The sequence below is a fragment of the Neodiprion pinetum genome, chromosome 6 (assembly GCF_021155775.2).
Source record: "Neodiprion pinetum isolate iyNeoPine1 chromosome 6, iyNeoPine1.2, whole genome shotgun sequence".
Taxonomy (NCBI): domain Eukaryota; kingdom Metazoa; phylum Arthropoda; class Insecta; order Hymenoptera; family Diprionidae; genus Neodiprion; species Neodiprion pinetum.
The window spans coordinates 24,750,949-24,773,665 of NC_060237.1; the positions used below are offsets into that span (position 1 = coordinate 24,750,949).

Sequence of the window (22,717 nt, forward strand, 5' to 3'; positions counted from 1 at the left end):
TGGAGAAATTGGCTCTTTTTAGGTCAAGTGGCGGCTATTAAACAACCGGACAGTTTCTCGTGGGAATTTTTTGATAAAATTTTTATTACACCGAAATGCTTGCCTTCTAAGGTTACAAAATGATGTAAGAGTTCCAAGATCAGGTGAGACGATTCCACTTAATATTAAAGCATAGAAAGTACAAAAAACTGGGAAAAAGGACAATTTAAGGTGTGGAAATGTTGTAAAAAAATATAGAAAATTCGATTCCACGAGATCTGGCGTCAGTTTTTTTTACCACTGAGAAGGAAGGAGTCACTCACTCACTCGCAATCATCAGGGTTGTCAAAACACGGTCGCATCCGAGAACGAGTATATCTTCGTCGAGAAGCATTCCGGTTCTCACGTTCGTGGTAATATCGTAATGTTCACTCGTGTTTGCGCTGTCTTGCCAAGAGAATATCGTTCTTGACCGATTTCTACGGACATAAGCGTGCACATCGGTTACATAGGAAGTAAACCGACACGCCAAGGACAGCGGAGTGGCACGGTCATATCGAATTAGGGACCGGGTTGTTATTCCTCGGTCAAACTATTCCACCGTTGAGAGTCAAACAAAGTTTCGCTCGGACTTCCGGCCGCTAAGATTCCTCCGCCTGCAGGGTATGCCGGTAAGCTATACCTACTTGTGAGAAGTTTCCTTTTCTGAGGAATTCCGGAGCTACCGTAATTCCTGCGGTGCACCGTATCCGATACGTACGCTATTGCGCAACGTTAGCGTTTAAAAGCAACCTGCCGATCTTCGACCCAGATCCGAGGGTTCGTGTGTTTGTAAACAGCGTTAGAAACGCGAGGTATTTCGTCGCGAGAAACGTGTTAATTAATAGCGCAGACATCGCTGTGCGGTAGAAGCCAGTGACCGTGTCACCAAAACTGATTTAGACGTTGACATTACCACGGCAACTCTACGCGGTGCGTCCTTGCAATGACGTCGTGCCGTGTACCCTGGACTCGTTTGACGGGCGAAATACGATACGTTTTCACGTGACCGATAGTTTGAGAAAACGGCGTCGTTTTCTTCTTTGCCTTTCTCCCTCCTAGCCCTGTTTCTAGGACGCGTCCGGGCGAGCTGACGTCGCGGGATACATCCCAGAATTTTATGCGATCACATATGTCTAGATCTAAAAATTCGCAGACGCATGTATACATACGAGGCACCCATAAAACAGCCCAGAACCGATGGCCTACGCGGGTAGGAAATTTTAGAGTCCAATAACCAGGAGACTGTATAATATGCCTGGATATTTTTCCCGACTCCTAGGACGAACGTCCTTTTCCATTTCTGACTGTCAGCCTATCGGTGAACACGTACCTGTAACTGCAGGCATATTTAGACGTATAAGAATATGCGGGAAGAACAATGAAACCTTTCTGTTCGTACGACTTTCCACCGCATGCGGAGCCTCGTGCGTTTCCATTGCTGACGTAGATGGGAAATTTTTTATTTTATCTGTTTCTGTCGTTGGTGAGTTTCTTATCGGTGTGTTTAGATAAATGCTCGAGTTATCTGTAACGGGACGGCGACAACAAGCCATGCCATGTCCCGATAGAGGCGACGGTTGTTTTGTCTCAGAACCCAACGAGAGGAATGCAAGTGACAAATAGCTTGAGGAAACGCCGGTCTAGCGTACATAAATGATCGCGACACCCTAATTTGTGGAGGAATCGTTCAATAGCATTTGTCACTTACACTGAATTCATCCGAGTATGTTACAGTCGGTTGCGGTCTACCGTCTCTCCGCCTAAATCGAGGACCGGGTGTGAGAGAGGCAGGGAGGGCAGAGAGGGCAGAGAGGAAGGAGGATACTGTCTTTCGTCGCGATTCGAATCTCTAGCGACATTCTCGACGACGTGTTGTTTGCCCCGGCCAATAATACGCCGCCGGTGTCTAAATCGGTTCAACCTGGCCTGAATAATGTCTCTATTAATATAACCAGGTGCTGGAAATTTAGCTTTCTCGTTAACGAACGTGTTCGTTTTTACGCGAGATGCTCGTTGTTTTTTTCTTATAATTAGCACAACGCCGGTCGTCCGTTGTTCAGGCTTCGTAGAGAATCGGATTCATAGAAGTTCAAAGCCGCTGTCAACCGAGAACCGACAGATAACTCGGTGTTTCAAGCTTTTTATTACTTACTCGCGGGTCTCGATTTAGGCAGGTGACGCAAGCTACTCGGTTTATGTGTAAGAGGTTCGAAGAATTGTTTTTCAACAATTAAACATCAATAAATGTGACCTCATGCGTTTACCGGTAATTGCAAACTTGACAAATATACACGGAGGTGCGGATGACAGTTTCTAAATATTCGGTTACAGGTATATACATAATATTTAACGTGCATGTAGACACATCCTTCGGGTTACCGAGTATTCGAAAAAATAACAAATGTAAAATAAGATTCTCGGAAAGCATCCAGGTTGCACTCCACGCGTTATGCAATGGGAGTCAATTGCTCACCTACAGAAATTCACGGAAGCTAATATCTATCAGTGATTCATCATCAAACTCTCGCATTTTCAACGGACTTGTAAAAATATAGCCTCTCGCAGCTCTACAGGGTTAGCACCGGGAGTTCATCGGTGGAAGAAAACCAAGCTGGCTCCGTATTCATCTTCGAATTATTTACTCAACCTTTTATTTCCGACGGTTCATTTCAATCTCGAATCGCGCGAGAATCAAAATTTGGTGATTCGTATCAGTTTCGTTTACGCGCGACGCGTCCAATTCGAGGGAATCGGCAGGCAATGATGCTGCGACGATCGTCGATCGGCGACAGGTACCCGGTTGCATGGCACTTATACGGCTGATGTTCGTGGCTAAATTGTAATCCGAGGCGTGTATCGTAATACAGTTACTTCACTTCATAACATGCCATCGCCTCTTGCTCGGCACGCCGGTGGCGCAGTCGGTCTATAAATACTACTGACGTCGTCGCGCAGATCGTCGTCTCGTCGTCTCGTCTGTGATAACTGTATCTCGTATAAGAATGAATCGGATCGGATGGTCAGGCGCAGACGGGGAGCAACAGAAACGCGTGCGAGATACCGATATGCATGCGCTCGGCTATAATGCATACATTGATATGCAAATTGGAACACCTATCAATTTCTTACGTATACACGCGTACGCGCCGCGTGTGACGGCAGGCGTGTGTACACGGATACGGGCATAAACTTATCGACGATCCAACGGTAATAATACAACAACGCACCGCCGAGCAAACAAAGCATTGTGCTAATGTCCGCGACCGATAAAATTTATAATTAACTGAGCCGAACCTGCGACTTGCTCATTCCAAGCCGCGATCACCGATCCGTTGGAAAATAAGACGCGTAGGTCAGTCCCCAGACGTCGTGACATGCGCACGTCGAGCCGTCGACCACCCTGCAGGAACGAAATAACGATAATCGTTTAATCGAAGTAGATGTGCGTGCGATTATCGAGGCGTGCTCGAGTATCGTAACGTTGTGTACGAAACGAATAAGGAGGAAATTGAGAGTAGAAAAAAAAAAAAAAAAGAAACACAGTGGAAAAAACATCGCGTACGACGACCTCGGTGATCGATCGTATTTATTGGCATTGAGGTAATATTTTAGTTTCGAGGGTCGCGAAACTCGAACGGAAATCCTTAACTGTCGGGGAAAAATTTACGAGCAAAGGTTTGAATAAAACCGCAGGGAGAAGTATTCGCCCCGCTTTTCGTTTTACGTAGGTAGATATGTAAACCGATGCGGGGAAGATCATTCAAAACTTTTCGCCGAAAAGCAATTATAAGCCTTTACCGCAGCATCCCACCTCGAACTCGGCCAGACACTCGTCGCTTAAATCATTTCTTTGCGAAATTACTGCCGCGTCTCAAAACGTCCGAGCGAATTTTTTCGCCAAGGAATTTTAACGGCGGGGAAATTTGTCGCGCGAACGCTCCTCCGTCCGTCGTTGGTAATCCTCCTCGACGAATGTCCAAACTTTGCCTACTTGTTATTTCTAACAAGCTTGTCTTACACACGAGGCGATTATCTCCCCCCTACGTGTGCGTCGCGTTGAATTACCGCGGAGTTGCGAATCGCTGACCGGAATGCGCACGTAATTCAAAATCTCTGAACTTCCTGTTCGTCTTTCTAATTCTGGACGTCGGTACGTCTATCTTTACGCATGTCGGTAGGTACATGCCTATTTCTTGTTTGGCACCCACAGACCCCGCGACCACGCAGCATCGCCTTGGCGCAGCGCGGCGATACCCGATGATTGCAAACCGAAACCTTGCCGTGGGCGAGCCTGACTAATCCTTGCTGAAAGTCTAACTCCTCTTCCGCAGGTGGTACATAGGTGGTACATACAGGTACGATGAATTAATTACAGTCGGAATTCGAAGGAAGGCTGCTGGAAACAAATCTTTTCGCACAATTTCTTGTTCGTTAGTCTGCTAACGCGGGAAGGATTGCGTAATTGCCGAAAGTAGAGAGCTCCGCGTGTATTCGCGACCGTCGGCAGTATTGAAATGATTGATACTCGATTCGCAAGTTCCTCGAATCTCTGCAATAAAATTTTTTATTTTTACTCGAGAGTGACACGACCTCGACTTCGTTCTTTGAATTTGTTATGTAAATAATAACGCCGAGTCCCGCTACTCCGTCTCTCTTCCTCTCACTCGTTTCTGTCGTTTCTCGCTCTTTACTTGCAGAAAATGAGAAGGAAGGGGGAGGAAAAAAATTGTTTACTCTGCATAATTCATCGCCTGCCTGCGATATACCCGGTACAGAAAGCTGCGGGAATTACACTCGCGCATAATGTTCGTGGAACTTGTGTATGTATCTACACGGGCGATTTTTTCTTCTCAATTTGCTTGAACTATCGAACACCGTGATCGGCACGATAATCGTCACGTTACAAATTGCATGCAACGTCGTCGCTTTGTTTTCGACAAGAATAATTTCAACGTTCAATTTCCTTGTTATGGTTACGCGAAGTGTGACACCTCGACTCTCTTAATTACATATTGTAATACAGCGAGTGTTTTTGTTGGAAAATCCAGTCAAATCGCAATACAAAAATAAACGACATTTTATTGCCCATTAAAATGTTTTTCTCGTTCAATCGTAGTGAGCAATAATTAATAAGTGGGCGATACACGCATCAAAGACATGTACGTGGTATCGAAGGCTGTCATTTATTCCTTCGTACCGTTTTATACGTAGCTGCGCACAGAGCTTATTGGGAAACTATATCTGTTGCCTGTGCCCATTACAGCGCATTATACGGTATTTTTTTCCCGCCCAATAGGTGTAAGCGCCGGGTAACGTGAAATTAAGAAGAAATAAATCAAAAGCCTCGCTGCACATGCGGGACACCGCGGTTAAGCACACCTAGGCAACGATTACCAATCCAGATATCAGCATTTGCATGTGTGCATATACGCTGCGTGTAATACCGAACACACGAGAGAGAGAGAGATAGAGAGCGCGAGAGAGGTAGGTGGACATGGAAATTGAGGCGGCGGTCTTGGCTGGACATATACGGGAGCAGGGGACTCTTTCGTTGTTGCTTCGGTGTTTACATCGACGGCTCGTTGTTGGCTCACACCCTCGTCGTTGCGGATAAAGCGCTTTCTAAATGCATCACTGTCGGAGATCCATAAATAGCCGACAATGGCTCCATCTAGCTCTGTCGAGGACCCAGCATTTAACAATAAGTCGCTTTTGTAACGCGTCTTTGCCGCTGCATGAAAATTGTTTAAGAAATTCCGTATGTCCGTAAAAGTTACCCGAAATCTCCTTATTTAAAAAATTTTTCTATCATTGGACATCTATAACAATTTAGTCGTTATTGCAAATTTTAGGATGTACCTATTGCTTTTTGTTATATCCTGCTCAAGTTCCACCCCTATTGGTATGTATTAAATTTGGTTCAGTGTAGTGGTAAAGGAATCTTTAAGTACAGTTTAGTAGAAATGAATCGACTAATTGACCGCATGTATTTACGATTACCGTATCGTAAATAATTATGAAAAATATTATAAAAACAAGTGAGTTGGACTGACAATGAGAGTTGAATGGTAACATACCGTTGGTTCTGGATGATCATGACCGAAATCACGCAAGAATTGTGGTAAGTTTTGGAGTATTTGGGAATCGCCCAACATCAACAACAATTTATTGCAAGTTCTGTGAAAAATCCTTCAATCTGATTCTACATGCACAACTTTACATAATATATTTGAGTCAAGTGCATCACTGATTGAATTTTTATAAGACGAGACACGTGATTCCCTATTATTGAATCGACATTCGAACAGATTTAAGGAGAAAGCTGTAACCTCACGTCGTTACGATTCTTAAATATTGATTACCGAGAGTGTTAATGAACCGAAAGCGAAAAAATTCTTCGCCTCGATGGTCGATTTTAAAGATGTATCGAAAATATTTGAAATATCTGAAAATTGAACGTATGATCTAATCGACGAGCGATCGGAAGGAGATCAGAGCCATGCGGTCATTTATCCTCAGCTGACGATGAGTTTCCCTCTCGCTACCTCAGTGCTCGGAGCGAGTAAAAAGGGTCGCACACCTAGGGCACGGAAGTAGGCACCAGGTGACCTTGAAGGACGAGGGGCGAGAACGACGGAAATGGTGGAAAACTTTCGCCAGGCTTCGAGTTCTATCGACGATCCCGCGATTCTCCGGGCGAAAATCTCCCGGCAATTTAGGTCAACGCGGCGTCGCATCCGCTCATCCGTCAGTCCGTTAGTCCCCGGTGTATTTTCAACGGCGACGTGTGCGCGCATTCCGCTTTTACGCGACACGCACGAACGACCGAGCCCCGTTTAAACCGCGCTCTCGCTTACGACTCGTAGGTACGCGACGGCGATGCCAGGCGTCGGCGGCTCGGTGACTCACCCATTCATTCCACGGCCCAACGCGCCACGGGCGTTGGTCACTTCCGTGGTCGCTTGGTTATGCAAGGAGCGAACGAGCCAGCGAGATCGCACTCTGCTTGTACTTTGCAAGCTTCGGGATAGCGTCCGACGAAGACGAACGTAACGTCAGGAGCCCCCTTCGAAGCTGCCGATGCGGACTAATTAGACGGGGCCTTGTGTCGTCGAGCTTGCATCTCGATTGCCGTAGCTCCGAGACGAGACGCTGATCACCGATTCGCGAATATTTGTATCGCCGAGCGTCAGACGACGACGGAACGTTCCCATACTTCACGTTCACATACCATTCATTCACGCCGATACAGAGGTATACACTGCATTTTTATTACCTGTACCAGTTACCGTACTGTACGAATCACCGGAAACGATGTTCAGGCTTTCTTAAGTATGACTGACGGAAGAATTTTGAAAAGTAGAGAATTCTATAGCAAAGGTATGCAGATTTTCCTAGAATCTTGGATTACTCTTCTTGTTTGCTCGCATCTCATTCCGGAAAATTTTTAGCAATAATAAAAGTCTTTGTCTTCCGGACGAAGACAATGCGCATGTGCATTCGGGCAGCCTGAGTTCGTCTTCTTGCACCGACTCGAAATGAGATGATGCACCGATACTAGATTTGATAATACCAGATCGGAGAGCTGCGGACATTCCTGGCACGAAACATCATGACCGCGACTTACATATTCTTCAAGATTACAAGAGGCAGTCTTCATTGCTCGAACGAACATTCGTCGACGAATGAACAAAGAGAATAAAAGAGCGTGCGCGGCAGATGCAGGCGGCCCGTAAAAGTGTGACCCCGGGGGGGATGGATATGTGCGGGTATTCCATGCAACCACGTATCGCGCGGTAGCGTTCCAAGGCAAGCTATGGTGGCCGTGTAAGAATGCCGGGTGTTCGTCGGGCTTATTATTGGTTTAATTGGTCTTAATTTGTCCGGTGGATTCCACCGGATTTATTCTGGTTTACGAAAGGCTAAAAATAGCCGCGGGAGCAGGAAACAAACAGTTTACGCCGCCGACATCGAGACATATTCGTTTATATTTAAACACGTAACGCGGGAGGTTTTGTATAACGCAAATTTATAAATAATCCCGGCGATTCGACCGTTTGACATAATAATTTGAGGGTTTTCAGGGGCGCCTCTGGGGGCGCGTTATACCCTCGCGTGAATAGTCGTGTTTTATACTAAAACGCGGAGAGTGGTCGCACCCTCGCGTGAGTCCCTGCTCACGGTAGGATCCCATCAATTAAGAATTATAAATGGGCTATGATAACGATCTCTCGGTCCTAGTGGCCAATTAATTGAAATACGGTTCGGCTTCGCTGCCGCCCGGCTCTTCCTCTACTCGTTTCCCGACCGAAACACGGTGGGATTCGCATATTTTCGCCTCTGCATCGTGGCAGTTAATTTACAACCGAGCCTTGCCAAATTTCCACGTAATTAAGAGAGGCCCGTCCCGCCGAAACCAGTCCGATCCAGACGCGAGTAACAAGTCCTAGCCGTGGACATTCCGCCCCGAGTTCTCACGGAGGGTGGTTCGAGGCCGGGGTTATCTTAGTTATGGGGTCCCGTGGAGAATTGCCAGAGATCTCGAGTCAAGTTCAAGGGTTAGCCGGGCACCGCGGAGGGTTGGGTCGCTATGCCGTGCCGTGATCCCGGAGAACAGGAAATGTTAAATCATTCGCTTTATGGTTGGCAGTAAGTGGTTATGGCTTGGAACAAAATATTATGGGGTTTTTTCCCTACCTCTTTTCGTTCCTCTTCATACGAGTCGAGAATATGCCGAGCTGATGTCTTTGTTGGGCGAAGATGGGATTTTGGAACGCGTTGCACGACGCGCACACACACGACGCTCTTTCCTCCGCGCCGAGATCACTTTGCCTTTACATAAATATGTCCGCGCCTTTCAAGGTAACAATGCGCACCAAGACTTCGATCGTTCGCCGCTAATTACGGCAGGCGGCAAATTGTATCCGGCAAATTTGCTGTCTGCCTGTATTCGTAATTTTGCGGTGGATAAACGCGACCGTGGCAGCCGCGTGTGGTTTGTTAATTCGTATTATTTATATCGTAGAAACGCGAGCTTATGCAGGTATGTTGAATCCACAGCGCTCGTCGGAGTTGCGTCTGATTTATTTCTCAAACAGAGAGGTGAAGATAGAGGGAGAGAGAGAAGGAGAGTGAGAAAGGCTGCTTTCCGTTTACGAGCGTTTTTATTTGTGCGGTGACAACTCTTTCCATGAAGGAATGCCGCGCGTAATCAGGGTTTACAGTTTTTTATATCTAAACTGAGATCGTGACCGAAGTTAAATGAACTATAAAGCTCGTCCCGTCACAGACGTCGGATAAAATTAAAAATATGCAATCGGAGTGTGAAATACTGCCTACCTGCCTGCCTACTCGCTATCCCTGCCGACAAAAGGCTAGATGTTAAATACCTGTTTACGAGACGCGAAACTCTGGCTGACGGCCTAGATAAATCAGAGGCAGCGTGGGCTCGATCACCGAGCGAGTGGGTGGGCTACTGGTTAATTTACAGTTTCTAGGCACTGTTTAACTAGGTACAGGAAACTCTGCCAATCTGTCGTTATACTGCCGCGTAAAAATCGGTATACCAACTGGCCGAAAACCGAAACTTGGTCGCATCGAGGATTTCCAGCCGATCGACGGAGAGACAAATAGAGAAACAAACAAAAGGATCCGCCGAGATCATTGATCGACGCGTGCGGTATATCGCGAGATGTGTTCTCATCATTCTTTTTCCTCCTTTACTGCTGCAGGCGACTAGCGAATGCGTAATCAAGCCGCTGACACATCTGCGAAAAGATGAGACAAGCCAGTGTTGGAGGAGAACGGAAAAGAAATGAAAGAGGGGATGAGACCAGCTCGTTTCCGGTCACTTAGTCCAAACCAATCCCTTGTTTATATTGACTCGGGGAGCTCTCTATGATATACCGAGGATTCAATCTATCCTGGAGGCGAAATGATCTGCGGGGAAAAGCAAGTGAGTCGACGTTTCGAGAAAATAAATAGAAATCTAAGTAAGAATCACGTCGCCCTTTTTGCTGCCGAACGAACGAACTAACGAACGAAACAAGGAAGGATCGGACGTCGGTCGACCGATCCGCCAGTGCCAAAAAATCTTAAAGCCACGGCCTGGAAGTGCCCGTGTGCATGCGCGTGATATACCCACACGGTTGTAATCCGCGGACCTGCGCATATAAGGTCGGGTCCACACCTACGTGGAATGTACGCGAGGGTTATTATGTATTCCAACACCGAAACACAAGCGCAGCTCACTTCCTCTCATCATCGTGAATTCATGAATGAGTGTGGGCATGAATGGGCCCACAATCTCGGCGTGGGTGCGCTATGTGTGTAGTATACATGCGTTGCATCTATAGCAGATCGGTGTAGTAATAACGTCATCGAGTCGGCGGGTAACTAAGCATCGGAGAACGACGTCAGAGGCGAATAATAGGAGGGGGAGGGGATGCTAATAATATGGGTATAACGTGAGAAATGTGATATTCATCCCAATTTAATTCACCGGGCGTGACAAAGTAGGCATCGAAAGTATTTTAAAAGCGAAACGAAGTGAGCGATAAAACTTGTCATATATTTTTTATTTCACGCAGCGAGGAAAACCGATCCTCCTCGTGAATTACGACCCCTGCAGACGCGTGATCGATGCGTTTCTTCTTATTTTACGGATATGTACGTGTGTACTTGCAACGGGCGTATACGAGGCAAGGAGATCAAGAGCAGCCGAAAGACGAGGTGTCTTTTGCGGATCAGATGACAAAACTTGCGGGCTGTAGAGGATGTGAAGAAAAGGGATGAAAGAAAAGAAGAAAACGTCCCGATCGAAACGACGTTATTTTTCAAACCTTGAGTATAATTGGAAATTCGAGAACCTCTTCGGGAAGGCGGGAGAAAAAAATCAGTCTGGAGGCGTGAGAAAGATGTTTAATAAAAAAAAAAAAGGAAGAAAAAAAAAAGAAATACAACAAGAAATGAATAAATAAGAAATCCCAGCAACGATCGCCGCGCATTCAGTCTGCCTCAGTCAGGCACGAAGACTATGGCCTCGAGATTTGGGAGGGAGAAGGCTATTTATCATGTTTCACTCTTATTGTTGAGGGATGACGATGTTTTCTCGAACCGACTCCGTCCGTGTACATCTTTTCCCGCAAGCTGGTCTTCGGTTTGGTTCGGCCGGCCGGTAACGTACAGATAACGCGGACGTCCCGACCCACTATACGACGACACCTTGTAAACAAGCGTGATATTATCGGTCGTAATAAATAAAACTGTGTACGAGAATTACGCATCGGCCCAATTCCACCCACGCGCGGTACTTTGGTGTAAACGTACGGAGCTCGCCTCGTGTCCAAGTCTCGCTCGTACTAATTAAGTGTTTGTTCCTGGGCGCGTTATCGGTAATCAGTAATCGCGAATACCGCGAAAATACGCGCGACACACGGGTTTTACACGCACCCCAGACGACGACGCCGATGAAGCGATTCCCGATGTCGAACAAGGTCCCAGATACGCCCGTGGTCCGGGGTGCAAGAAGGCCGTCTGGGTACCTGTAATCCTCCGATTCATTTATTCCGTTTGTCGATAGAAAATGCAAGCGGCCTGCAGGTCTCCTCGTACTCCTCGGTGTCGTAATCGTTGGGTCATAATCTTGAACCACTTTCCCAGACTATGCACGCGGTCCCCTCGTGGAGGTATCTCGCGTCGGCATCTCACCTTTGCAGTTGGATGACTGGCCTGTTTTCTCCGACAAAATTATTCCGGATCGCATCGATGCATTTTCAAGAGCTTCTTCACGAGGTAAGTATAACAGAAGATTCCGCCGCATCCCTGCAGCAGGATCGTCTTTGCCCGCCGCCGCTGCAACTCGTCCATGCAGTTTATCATTCTAGTTCTCTCCTTTGAAGAATCGGCAATGTTCGCAAAGGACTCTGCCCATTGCAGGGACCTTTTGCGACGCCCTTCTCCCCCGGCTTCGCTTCACGTTCTTGGATGGACCCCGTTCGTAGATGGTTGAATAAACCGATACACTTTCATATTTTATTTATTCCTGCGAAATTGATAGTGCAACGCTGCCGGGAGACACGGGCGATTCGATGTTTCCTTGTGATAAAAATTGTCTCAACTCGTGCGAGGAATTGGTTCATATATACTTTCATACTTATATACCTACGCGCTTATTTTTTGAAATTGCTCAAGCGGATGGGGCGCGGCCGGCGCGCATGAGGAAAGCTCAGGCAGAGAGAAACACGCTGGAAGACATCGCTCGAGGAAATTGCCCGGTTTGTCACAAACTTCTTTGTGCTGTTTTATTACAAGACATCCATTGCAGCTTCGGAACAGAGTTTGCGGTGTTTGCGATGTATTTTTGTACGCGGAAGGAAAGAATATCGGCACCAGTTCTGTACTTCGTGGCATTGTTTATTTGTCTATTTGTTTATATTTATTTTTGTTGATTGGAAGAGTTTGCTCCAGCTTTTCGAACATAATATCTACATACAACCGTAAAATATGATCATATTGAAGTTTGTAACGTTATCGTAACGATTCATGCTGAGGGAACACAGTTATTTCACGATTTTGGAATTGTCTGAAATTCAGCAAACAGTGATAAAACAAAATATGCTCGTATTTCGAAAACTTAGTTCCATAAAAGTTATTTTACAATTAAGAAAATAATGATTTTTCCCCAATGTTTCATTACAATAACGTTACTAACTTCAACCTCGTAAAATATGTTCGTTTTTCATACATAATATTTTGCCTGTTTGATTGAGAAATTTTTGATCATTCGCGATGAACCTCTGTCATTCCTTCACAATTATAAACCACAAAACTCTGAAGTTGGTTAAGGCGAAACACGCAAAGCGGAAATTACCGGACGAATAAGGACAGGACGAACCTCGCACGTGTTAACAGGATGATTTTTCAATGTTCAAACCGCGACAAAGAAAAGTTTCTTGGCATGGAAATACATACCAAGGTCGAAACTAACAAAGGCTTACCAATTGCTGCAACGCCCACGTTTTATCAAACCTGTATATATAGCAAGTTGAGAACAAAAACAAAATGAAAGCTAGAAAACGTGCGAATACCACTCGATTATTATTATTATATTTTTCATCCCAATTTGCAACAGCATGAAATTCACATTTTGAAACAAAATAAAAGTTTTATATAAAGATATTTCAGAACGCATGCATAGACGTTTATTCGCACAAGTTGTTCTTCATCGGTATATATTGACATAGAGTAAAGAAAATCGTACAGTTTCTGCATCGATGTAGCAAGAAAAGAGATAATCTATCGAATAACGTTCTGCAAGTTTTCATGTATCATTTTATGATACAGACATATGTAATATATCTGTACATATACACCACACATTCGTCCCGACAGAAAGCAATCTTGGCTGGTCTATGCGGCCCAGAACGTCTTCCCACGCAGGTTTACGTTCGCCGACATTTTCTAACCGCTTTCGGTTCTCTTCAAGCAATTTTTGGTTACGTGGTATGGATACATGGCGCTGGGCGGTGCCAAATTCGATGCAAAGAAGCAAGCGGTGATGAAAAACGAGACACACTGAAATGGAAAAGATGATCGTGTATATAACAATTGAAGATCGTATCAGATGACAGGTTTTTCGTTAAAAAAGAAAAAAAAAGAGACACACTTACGTAAAAACGAGAAAATATTGGAGATGGATTAAGTTTATTGGATAAGGTTCATAGAAAAAGAGAAGGACGAAGTGAAATGTACCTTGCGGGAGATAATCTGCAACACAATTTTGGGGTTGAAAAGACGAAGAAATAAGTGAAACACGGAAGAAAAAAATGTTTCGGTTAGGTTTAAAAGGCGCGATTTTCCCACTTTCCCATCACCGCGCGTAGAACGGATCAACCTGGCTTACAATGACCCGGAAATTGCCGTTTCCATTGCATAATGGCAGGCTTCCGTTTACGCCGCAAAGAATGACTGTTCACTAGTTGTCACTTTTATAATGGCCTCGAAACCTGAATGGACTCCCTCCCTCGCTGTGGCAAGTAGTAGGATACGCTTATACACACACCTACCGCAACAACTGACTTACCCACCACGGCGAGGCCGTAAGTCATATCAGGCTCGGTGAACTCTCCGATGGAACTCGTTCGACGCCTATATAATGTTCTTCCGGATCACCGCAAACTGGAGATATCTCTTCATTATCTTCCCATCGAACGCTGTATAGGCTGCCCATTTCTGATTACCCATATGTCCGATCGATTCGGCTCTCTCTGTCTAACCAGTGCGAAGGATATCGCTCACCCAGTCGCGCACCGTTGCGTCTCACGTGGAAAAAAGGAAAAGAAATTTGATGGAGTGGACTGCGGCGATGGGAATCCTCGATTCGTTGATGCTTAACGAATCTATGCGTCCCAAGGCAAGGGCGGGGATGAGGACGTTCGTCTCTGTGAGTTCACGGCTCGGACACAATGTCTATCATTGTCAAACACTTGGAAATACATTAATACAGGAAGTTTCAACCGAGGAAGAAAGAACAAATTTCTTTTGTGGTCTGACTTTATACGCATTACTAGTCCATTGAGTTCGGGCGGCTTGCTTAAAGTGCCTCACAAAAGCGGGCATAGCATGGTCGCCTGTCACTACCGGTCAGACATAATAAGGAAGTCCGGACAATACAAGGATTTTTTCCACTTGCCCAGAGGTGCTCATCTAGAGGACGAACGAAACGCACGAATACACGAGCGAACCGAGTTTCACGGAATCGGACCAGGGACTTGAAACCTGACATTTTTATCTTCACTCCCTGTCTGCTGCACTCGACCGTTCCGCGGCGAAAATAACAAGGCGGCCAAGAGAGACGAGACGAGCCACCCACTGTCAGGCATTGTTCACGATCTTCAAAAGGCACGTAAGATACACCGAAATGTATCGTCCACCTGTAATCACAGCTGAGATTTTATTCAACGACAGTTTCTTTTCCCCACCATCTCGCGTGAAATGGGTAAACTCAAGATACACGTGCCAGCTACTAACGAGGGATCTAATCCTGAAACTAAACTGAGCTTCGAGCCCTCTGGTAAAGCGATACTCCTAATTGGCTGATGCGGTTAAAAGCTGGCACCTCGGTCTTGTTCTATTGGAGTAAATGACGCATGTAAGGTTTTCTCAATATCCGGTGTACGACGAAGAAGGCCGAGGCGACAGTGGACGCGCTCGGATTTCATCTCTCTTCGGAACCCGAGGAGAGAACGGCCAGATATTAATCCACAAATTGTCCAACCCGAAAGGTTCAATGTTCGGTTATTTCGTTCCTCGTACCCGTACGCCGGAGAGGAAAGCACCCTGCAGTTACGTGTCGGAAAGGGAGTAATATTTTCAACTCTATTCCACCTATACCAACCTTCCGATACTGTGACACAGTGCGACGTAGATTCATCCATGCTTTCGGGCTCGTACGATCCTTTGTTTAGCCAAGGTAGTCACCGTAAGAGAGTTTTGTTCCAACCGATTCCTCGTCCATTTTGCGCGATGCAAATTAACGTAAATTGTCCGAGCTACTCTTGACACGACCGTGCAGCCAAATGATCGACGTATTAAAAATGATTGGATATATTCTTTTGTTCCAGATGGATTTACCACCACGGCGGATGGACCTCGATATCTGTCGATTGCGGGGCGGGGAATCGATCGCGTTTTACGCAGAACTTTCACGACCGACGTGTTCCGCCAGTCGGGCACCTTCGTCGGCAGAAGAGGGCCGGCACCGCCCCTGCGGCCTTCGCTGGTCCAGACAGCCGAGGCGGAGGGAATCTGATCCGAAAATAAATAAGAGTTCATCAGTGGACGCTGCAGTCCCGTGACACGTCACGATAGAAACGTATACGAGCTTCTGGGAACCACTGCACATGGGCGAAGTTCTTGGGCCTACACGCGAGCGGGCGTGTAGGAGCGAAAGAATCCAAAAAGGAAAGGGTGGAGGGGGGGGGGGGGGGAGGAAAAGGAACTGCAGTAACGACGAGGGGGCGAGGAATGTTGCGAAACGATCGACGTAGGCGGCTCGGTTCTTGTTCTCCGTCGGGGCGCCCACCGCTCTGGGCCCCCACACGCGAATCCGAGCGCCGCAGCGGAAAAGATTGCGGCCGGTCTTTCCATCGCCTGTTTTCTGTATGTATTCTCAATTCCACCGCCCCACGCCGGCTGGTCTGTGATCCACCACGTGAACCTCGTTTCTGGACTAGCTGCCCGGAGGCGAGTGCTAAAGCCAAGTTGAAAAACGAAAGGAAAGGAGCGGGAAAAAAAAAATTCACTCCCGCGATAAGCAAGCACCGACCCGACGACGACGATGAACCAAGCCAGCGTACTCGGTCGCCTCGCTGTGAATGAGACCTTAGGCAGCCGGAACCCGCTTCTCCGTGTGCGGTGCGATGCATTCCTTGTCTGTCCACCTCCTCCTCCTCCTCTTGCACTCCCTCAAACTACTTTGGTTCCTCAACCCACCGCCTCTCATCCCAATCTTTCTTCCACCGCTCGCACAGCCCGGTCGAGATACCTTTTTTTTTCTTTTTTCTTCGTCTCTTTCTTCCCTTGGCCCGATTCCTGGAACAGACTGCCGGCCTCCTGCAAGTCGAATACCTCGACGTCTCAGTTGCACACACCTAGTACTCAGCCTGCTGTTCGGACGCCACGCGACCTCGTTTATCTACACGAAGCACAGGTGCGTACGTAGCGTTGCACGCGCGGTTACGAAGGCGCCTGTTAATATTTCGGTTCAACGTTCATCTCAAGCAATTTTCGATGACACATGTACTTCAAAGGATGGGGTCAAACTCATCCAAGCTTATCGACCCTCAACTGGTTACTTTTCCTGTGGGAATATTTTTGCTGAAGATGACTTTCGGACCCCGTTCACTGAGCTGGATTGAAATTCCATAATTCGTGGAAAAGTTAGTCGGTATAAATAGCACCGCGTTATGCCGTGGGAAAATTCGTCCGGTCCTCGCAAAGCCAAGCTTCCGTTAAATGACGCGTCGACTTCTCACAATCCTCCGAGGAACTAGATTCACACGGCTTTCGTGCAAAATTTGTTATAAATTCCTCACAGATCGTATCAATTTTCTCATGAGTCAGAAGTTGTATTTTTATAGCTTGTGTTCTTTCTAATTATTAGCAGGTCGTTCATATGTTTTACGAACATCACGCTTCGAGACAAATAGATGACTTACACTTCCAAACTTGGAGAATGCGAAAGAAAGAAAAGCGGAATCTTGATTGCCGTGACTAAATGGTAAGCATTGTAAACCAGAAAAGCTTCGCTACTTTCCCTTCGTGTTTTCATAAAAATGATCTTCGGTCAGTGCCATTGCACGGTGTTAGCCAGGTGTTGAACTGAAAAAAAATCTACACTGTTTCCCGCATTTTACTTCCCGCACCTGGCCAAAAATCGGCCCCTTCTCTACCAACAATGTGACCTAAAGGTAAACTGTAAACAGTAACTAACCATGGGCTGAACAGACCATAGGGGTATATTTGTCCAGGGGCAGCTGGAATTCTCATACAGCTACGACTTGCGCGGACGTGAAAGTTTGCGTATTATTTTTCAATGAATAAACGGGCGATTCAAGAAAAAAAGCAAGCTGCGAGAGAATTTTTTCACCTCGCGGAAGGCGTAAGAGCAAAGGTATAGGACGGTGCATCCGAAGCGCGATGTGTATCCGAAGGTGATTCTTAGGTTGGTTCTGGCTTTGGCTCGAGCTCAACGTCCACGTTTCTGTTTGCATATACTTTCAGCCAGCAGAGTTTGCCGGGTGGGTACACAAAGGTGTCGGATAACTGATAGAGCATCAAGTACAAGATCAAAGCTTGCAACGAAACGGGGGTGAGAGGGAGAGAAGGCTTCGGTCGGGCGAGAGATATCCGTCCTCTGTCGCGAGGGTGGGAAGATAGCGTCGCCGCGAACAAGGGAGATTGGGTTTTGTTGCGGACAGATAGAAGGTTCGCGTTTTACCCGCGATAAGCGCGGGCGTACAGAGCTGCGACCACCGCGTGTTTCTTCTCGCTCGGGAGGATCAAATCCACCGACCCTCCGATTTTAGATGGCGGAAATTTACGCCTAATTTATTAACCCGGACGTCACTGAATAGTCGGGCAAACGCGATCCGCGACCGCGGTCGCGTGCGAGCGAACGCTGCTGCAGGGGGACAGACGACACGGTGAGATAGAGAGCGGCGTAGGTATATCCCGGCCGTATAAATATAGGAATGAAAATGTATTCATAGCGCGGCTCGGAAACAAGCCAATTGATGCGTGTATATTTAGAATACGGATGCATCTATCGGGGTGATAACGTTTCTAAAATACAAGACGGTCCGCTTCTCTTGACTATCCAATATTATACATACTATACGAATGCAGTAATAATGCCAATCTGCAGTCGAAAGACGAAATATGCGTAACGTCGCGGCGCACGCATCTACATGTATAGATATACCTACGTGAACTCATTCCCCATGCGATCGTATACATTATACTATAAGTATAATGTGCCTAGCTCCGGTTTGACAATAACAGAGGAGGAATAGGTGGATATCAAAACTCCGGAATGAAAATAATTACACCTGCCGTTCCGTGCTCGCTCGCTAATCGAAAAACAGCTCCGGCGCACCTCCGCTGCTCGACGGTGCTGCAACGCCTTGACCTGGTTCAGGGTGTACAGCGTAGCGTCGAGGCGCACCATTGCCGATTAGAAAAACGCAGTTAGACCGCGCTCGAAGCTCTTGTCTCTGCGTCTTTGGCGACGGGATCTTGAGTGATAATTGCGAAAGAAATCTGAATCGGGGCGACGGAGGAACCACGAGGTTTGGTGCGGTTGGGTGCAGGACGGAGGTTTTGAAAACCGATGATTCACCTGATGGTATGTCGGTCAGCGTCCCGAGCGCGCCCTAACGCTCAAGCTACATCGTCCCAGCTATTTGACCTATTTTTCCGGCGATTATGCAATCTTTGTTTACATCGGAGAAGGCGCCAGCTGGCTGAGACGTTACTCGGTGTACAAAGCCCAGCCGTTTCGCTCCGGATAGGCTAATTAAGGTGGTGGTATATTATTGAAGGCTTTGGGTCGCGACTCCTCTTCGCTTACTTGTTGCATTGCACTTATTATACGTATTTAACCGCGATTGCGAAGTGGGACAGCGAGCTCACTCGACGTGGCTCGCCGCGATGAAAGTTCACTTCGGCGCGGACACTGATTGCGGATAACGTATAATTATGGGACGAATTATTCATCGCCTTTCCCGTTCTTCAGATTCAGTCGTCGATTTTGGACGCCGAATTTTGTGCCAGTTTTTTTTTTTTTTTTTTTTTTTTTTTTATCGTTTACGACGTTTCGTTTTCTAATCGACTTTGAGGCTTCCGAGACGCTGCAGCATCGCCACCGGCCGTAATGCGCTCGGGCGGTTCCGGGTGCTCCTTGCGACTCTGGGGAAGGCTTTGCCTAGCAACGAACGCAATAATAGATGCGCACGAAGCCTCGGCTAGGAAACGGGTCAAGGTGCAGCCTATCTTGCACGCCGCGTGCTCAATAACAACTTGCATAAGTCCGGCTGTCTGCCCGTCTGCCTGCCTGCCGCGCTTTGCGGTTGTCCGTCAAGCCATTATGCAACCGAAGAAAGTCATTATGCAACCGACTCACCGACCGACCGACCAACGAATCAACGTTGAGTGCATTCGCTAGTGAATTTCAAATAGATGCCGATCGACTCGCTGTTTGCACAAACTTTACTTCGAGAAGTATTATTGTTACGGAAATTTTTTTAGAACGGTTTTTTCATTCTTAACGGATTGCACGGAAACTTATGCAATTTCTTTAAAAGCTATTTATAGTTGGTCGGGAACGTGCCCTGGGTTTTCCGAATGATTTTTCTTATCCCTTGTACTTGAGGGATAATGAAAAAGCTTGCTCGTCATTTCTCCCGGAATGTATTCCCCCGTTGCATGGATCAAGGGGTTCAAATAATTGAATTTCAGAAAAGTTTTAGTTCCGAATGAAGATGCGGGTTGTAATTACGGGGTATACAAGGCGCTGGTCCCTGCAGCGGGATGCGGGGAGGAGAGGAGAGAAAAAGAATAAAAACAGAGAGGTGAACCTGAACGGAGAAGGAGGCATGCACGTGACCTACTTCGGAATAAACCGCAAGCGGAGAGTACGGGATAATTGCGAATTGTGTGTATGTAATGTATACCTATGGTTAGAAATCGGGACCGGAATTGCGGATTGCGAAAAATCGTGAGTTGCACGCAAACTGTTATACCGAGTCGATCGAGTCATTTTTCTGGCGGCAAGTCCGCACTTGCAGTATGCGTATCGTGCATACCGCATGGGTGTATCCAACTGATATTGCACAAGTGGTGCAATAGCAAGAGATCCGTTTGGTAATGACACGTCGTGCTCGTTTATGTCTCTCTTTCGTCGCGTTAATTGCATCCCCGCGGTATAGTTCACCTTTGGTGCGTTTTGTGATTTGTTATGATTATGACTTCGGGCAATAATTAGTACGCGTCTACGTCCTTCTGGAATTTTTCTACATTATCCGATTCGGCTGGCAATGATCGTCACACGGATAAGACGTACATTTTCTCAATCATTATTTTCTCGATTAGCGGGATAAAACGGAAGTGAGAATTTATATGCAGCCGGTAAAAAGTCCCTCTTCGACCTGCGACGCGTGACTCGACGCTGCTAGCTGTGTAAACGCACCGCGTGCCGAAATGATATTCATAATAATTTAAGCCTACGTTGGCCAATCGTCGGTTCAACCGGTAACTTCCGGTTCCAGCGCTCATGCCTCTACGCGTCAAAGTCGCGCCTGCAGGCGGTGCAACGCGATCGTCCACGCAGCGTGGTCGCCGGAAGGAAGGACGTCTTCCTGCCTCGGCTCGTCGGGCGGTAACATAATGCGCTCCTCGGTACCGCCGTTAGTGGGTACTCAGGAAGTCTTGCTAATTTGTAATTTGGCAACGTTTCCTTTCCAGTTCGTTAAAAGCCAGCCCCGTTCGTATTCGCACACGCATCCTGCTCGCCTCCTTCGCGACGATCCATCCATCTTTCTCTCCTCCCCCACCAACGCCTTCTCTATCTCTCTATCTCTCTATCTCTTTCTCTCTCTCTTCCGTTCTCTTCGACTCAGTCGCGTCCGCGGCGCTGGCTTGTGGGACGATTGCGCGCGCTTCTTCTTTGCGACGTATAAGAGGCGACGGGCCTGCAGCAGCATTTCGTAATCGATTTCGATTAGATTTGAATCAACTGGCACGACCCGTCCCGCGGCAGCACACGTGCCGCTGGTAGCGAGGTACTTGAGCACATAGAAATAAACCACCGTATTAGACCAATGGTAAATACGCAATTTACCGTCGATTTATAGAAAACCGATTTCATATAAAACGTTACTTTTTATTGTTACCGAACAGCTTTCTTCCTTTTCTAACCTAGATGCCCTGCTGTCACGGCAGATGTGATTTTACGCGTCCTCAGGTCTGCCTACGCGCATCCTTCTTACGACCAAACGGCTGAGCTTTGACACGATTTTCATGGTAGGTGGGTCTTCGCCTATTTCGTGCCACATCCATGGCTTACAATAGTCTTGCGCAATATCTTTCAAACGTCTATCTTCTATCAAAGTAACCGAGAGAATATGCAGAAGGTTTTCACCACGCTACGTATGGTTCCTGCATCAAGGTATTATATAATATATAGGCTACGGGAATAATATTTGCATAAATTGCACAACTGTCATCCACATATGACTTACCAACTATCGTTGGAGTTCAACTTTCAAAAATATATACCGAGAGTTCGGTTCGTCATTCGTAAAAATCAGATCGCCCTGCGGGATCCATTATCGCAGGGGATCACAAATATATTTTCTGTTTCGATATTTGTGCTTTTTTTCCCCTCCTTTTTTGGTCCGTGCGACTTATCTGAAGAAAAGACACGCCGCCCGGATGAGTCAGCTGATAGGATTTTTTCTGCTTTTTCCCGGGAGGGCCTTTTCTCTCATTCTCGTTATACTTCTCTGTCGCTCTTTCTTATCCCACGGGAACCGGGCCCCGACGTATGTTGGAGAAGACCACGGAGACGCCCACTACCGCCACCCTAATTCATTCGTGTTTTCGATTTCACGCCTCTGGAAAATACCCTTCAACGTCGTTCCTGGAGATAGATAGAGATCCCCTCGGGCCGTCCGTAATATAGACCACGTGACCCCTCTGCACCTACTGCAGTTCTCTCCCGAAGGCCACAAGAATATTTCATGCAGCCTCAGGTTTACTCAGATCCCTGTATTCCACGATCGTGATTCTCCTAATCTCAAATTCTCACACAACTGCTAGCTTCGAATTTTAGTTCATAATCGATAGTGGGGGAGACATACTAATAACAACAATCCTTCATCTCGACTGTATTGAAGACTGTACTCGTCTGTTAATACAGGCGTGCCTTAACACCCCCAGCTGCAACACGTATATCGAATTAAAATACCGACAAACGTTGGACGATTATCAGAGTCAATCAGGCTTTGTAAATAGTATTGTCTCCGATTGTGTGAGCGCAGTGGCTGCTGGTGTCTGGACCGTCTGCGACAGCGTGTTTGGATAATCAGTTGAGGAATTTTCTCGCGTTAGTCGTAATTCGTATGGTTCCCATGTC

The 22,717-nt window shown here is 46.8% G+C and overlaps 1 protein-coding gene and 1 long non-coding RNA gene across 2 annotated transcripts in view; one reads left to right on the top strand and one right to left on the bottom strand.

Annotated features, from left to right (window-relative positions):
- The window catches only part of LOC124221678 (uncharacterized), a 62,196-nt gene extending 46,384 nt beyond the window's left edge, over nt 1-15,812 (top strand). The window contains exon 3 of the long non-coding RNA XR_006883851.2: nt 15,645-15,812. This is a non-coding gene — a long non-coding RNA (uncharacterized lncRNA). The remainder of the gene's footprint in view (nt 1-15,644) is intronic.
- Pdk1 (Phosphoinositide-dependent kinase 1) overlaps nt 1-22,717 on the bottom strand; it is a 323,017-nt gene that overhangs the window by 127,904 nt on the left and 172,396 nt on the right. The window lies entirely within an intron of this gene.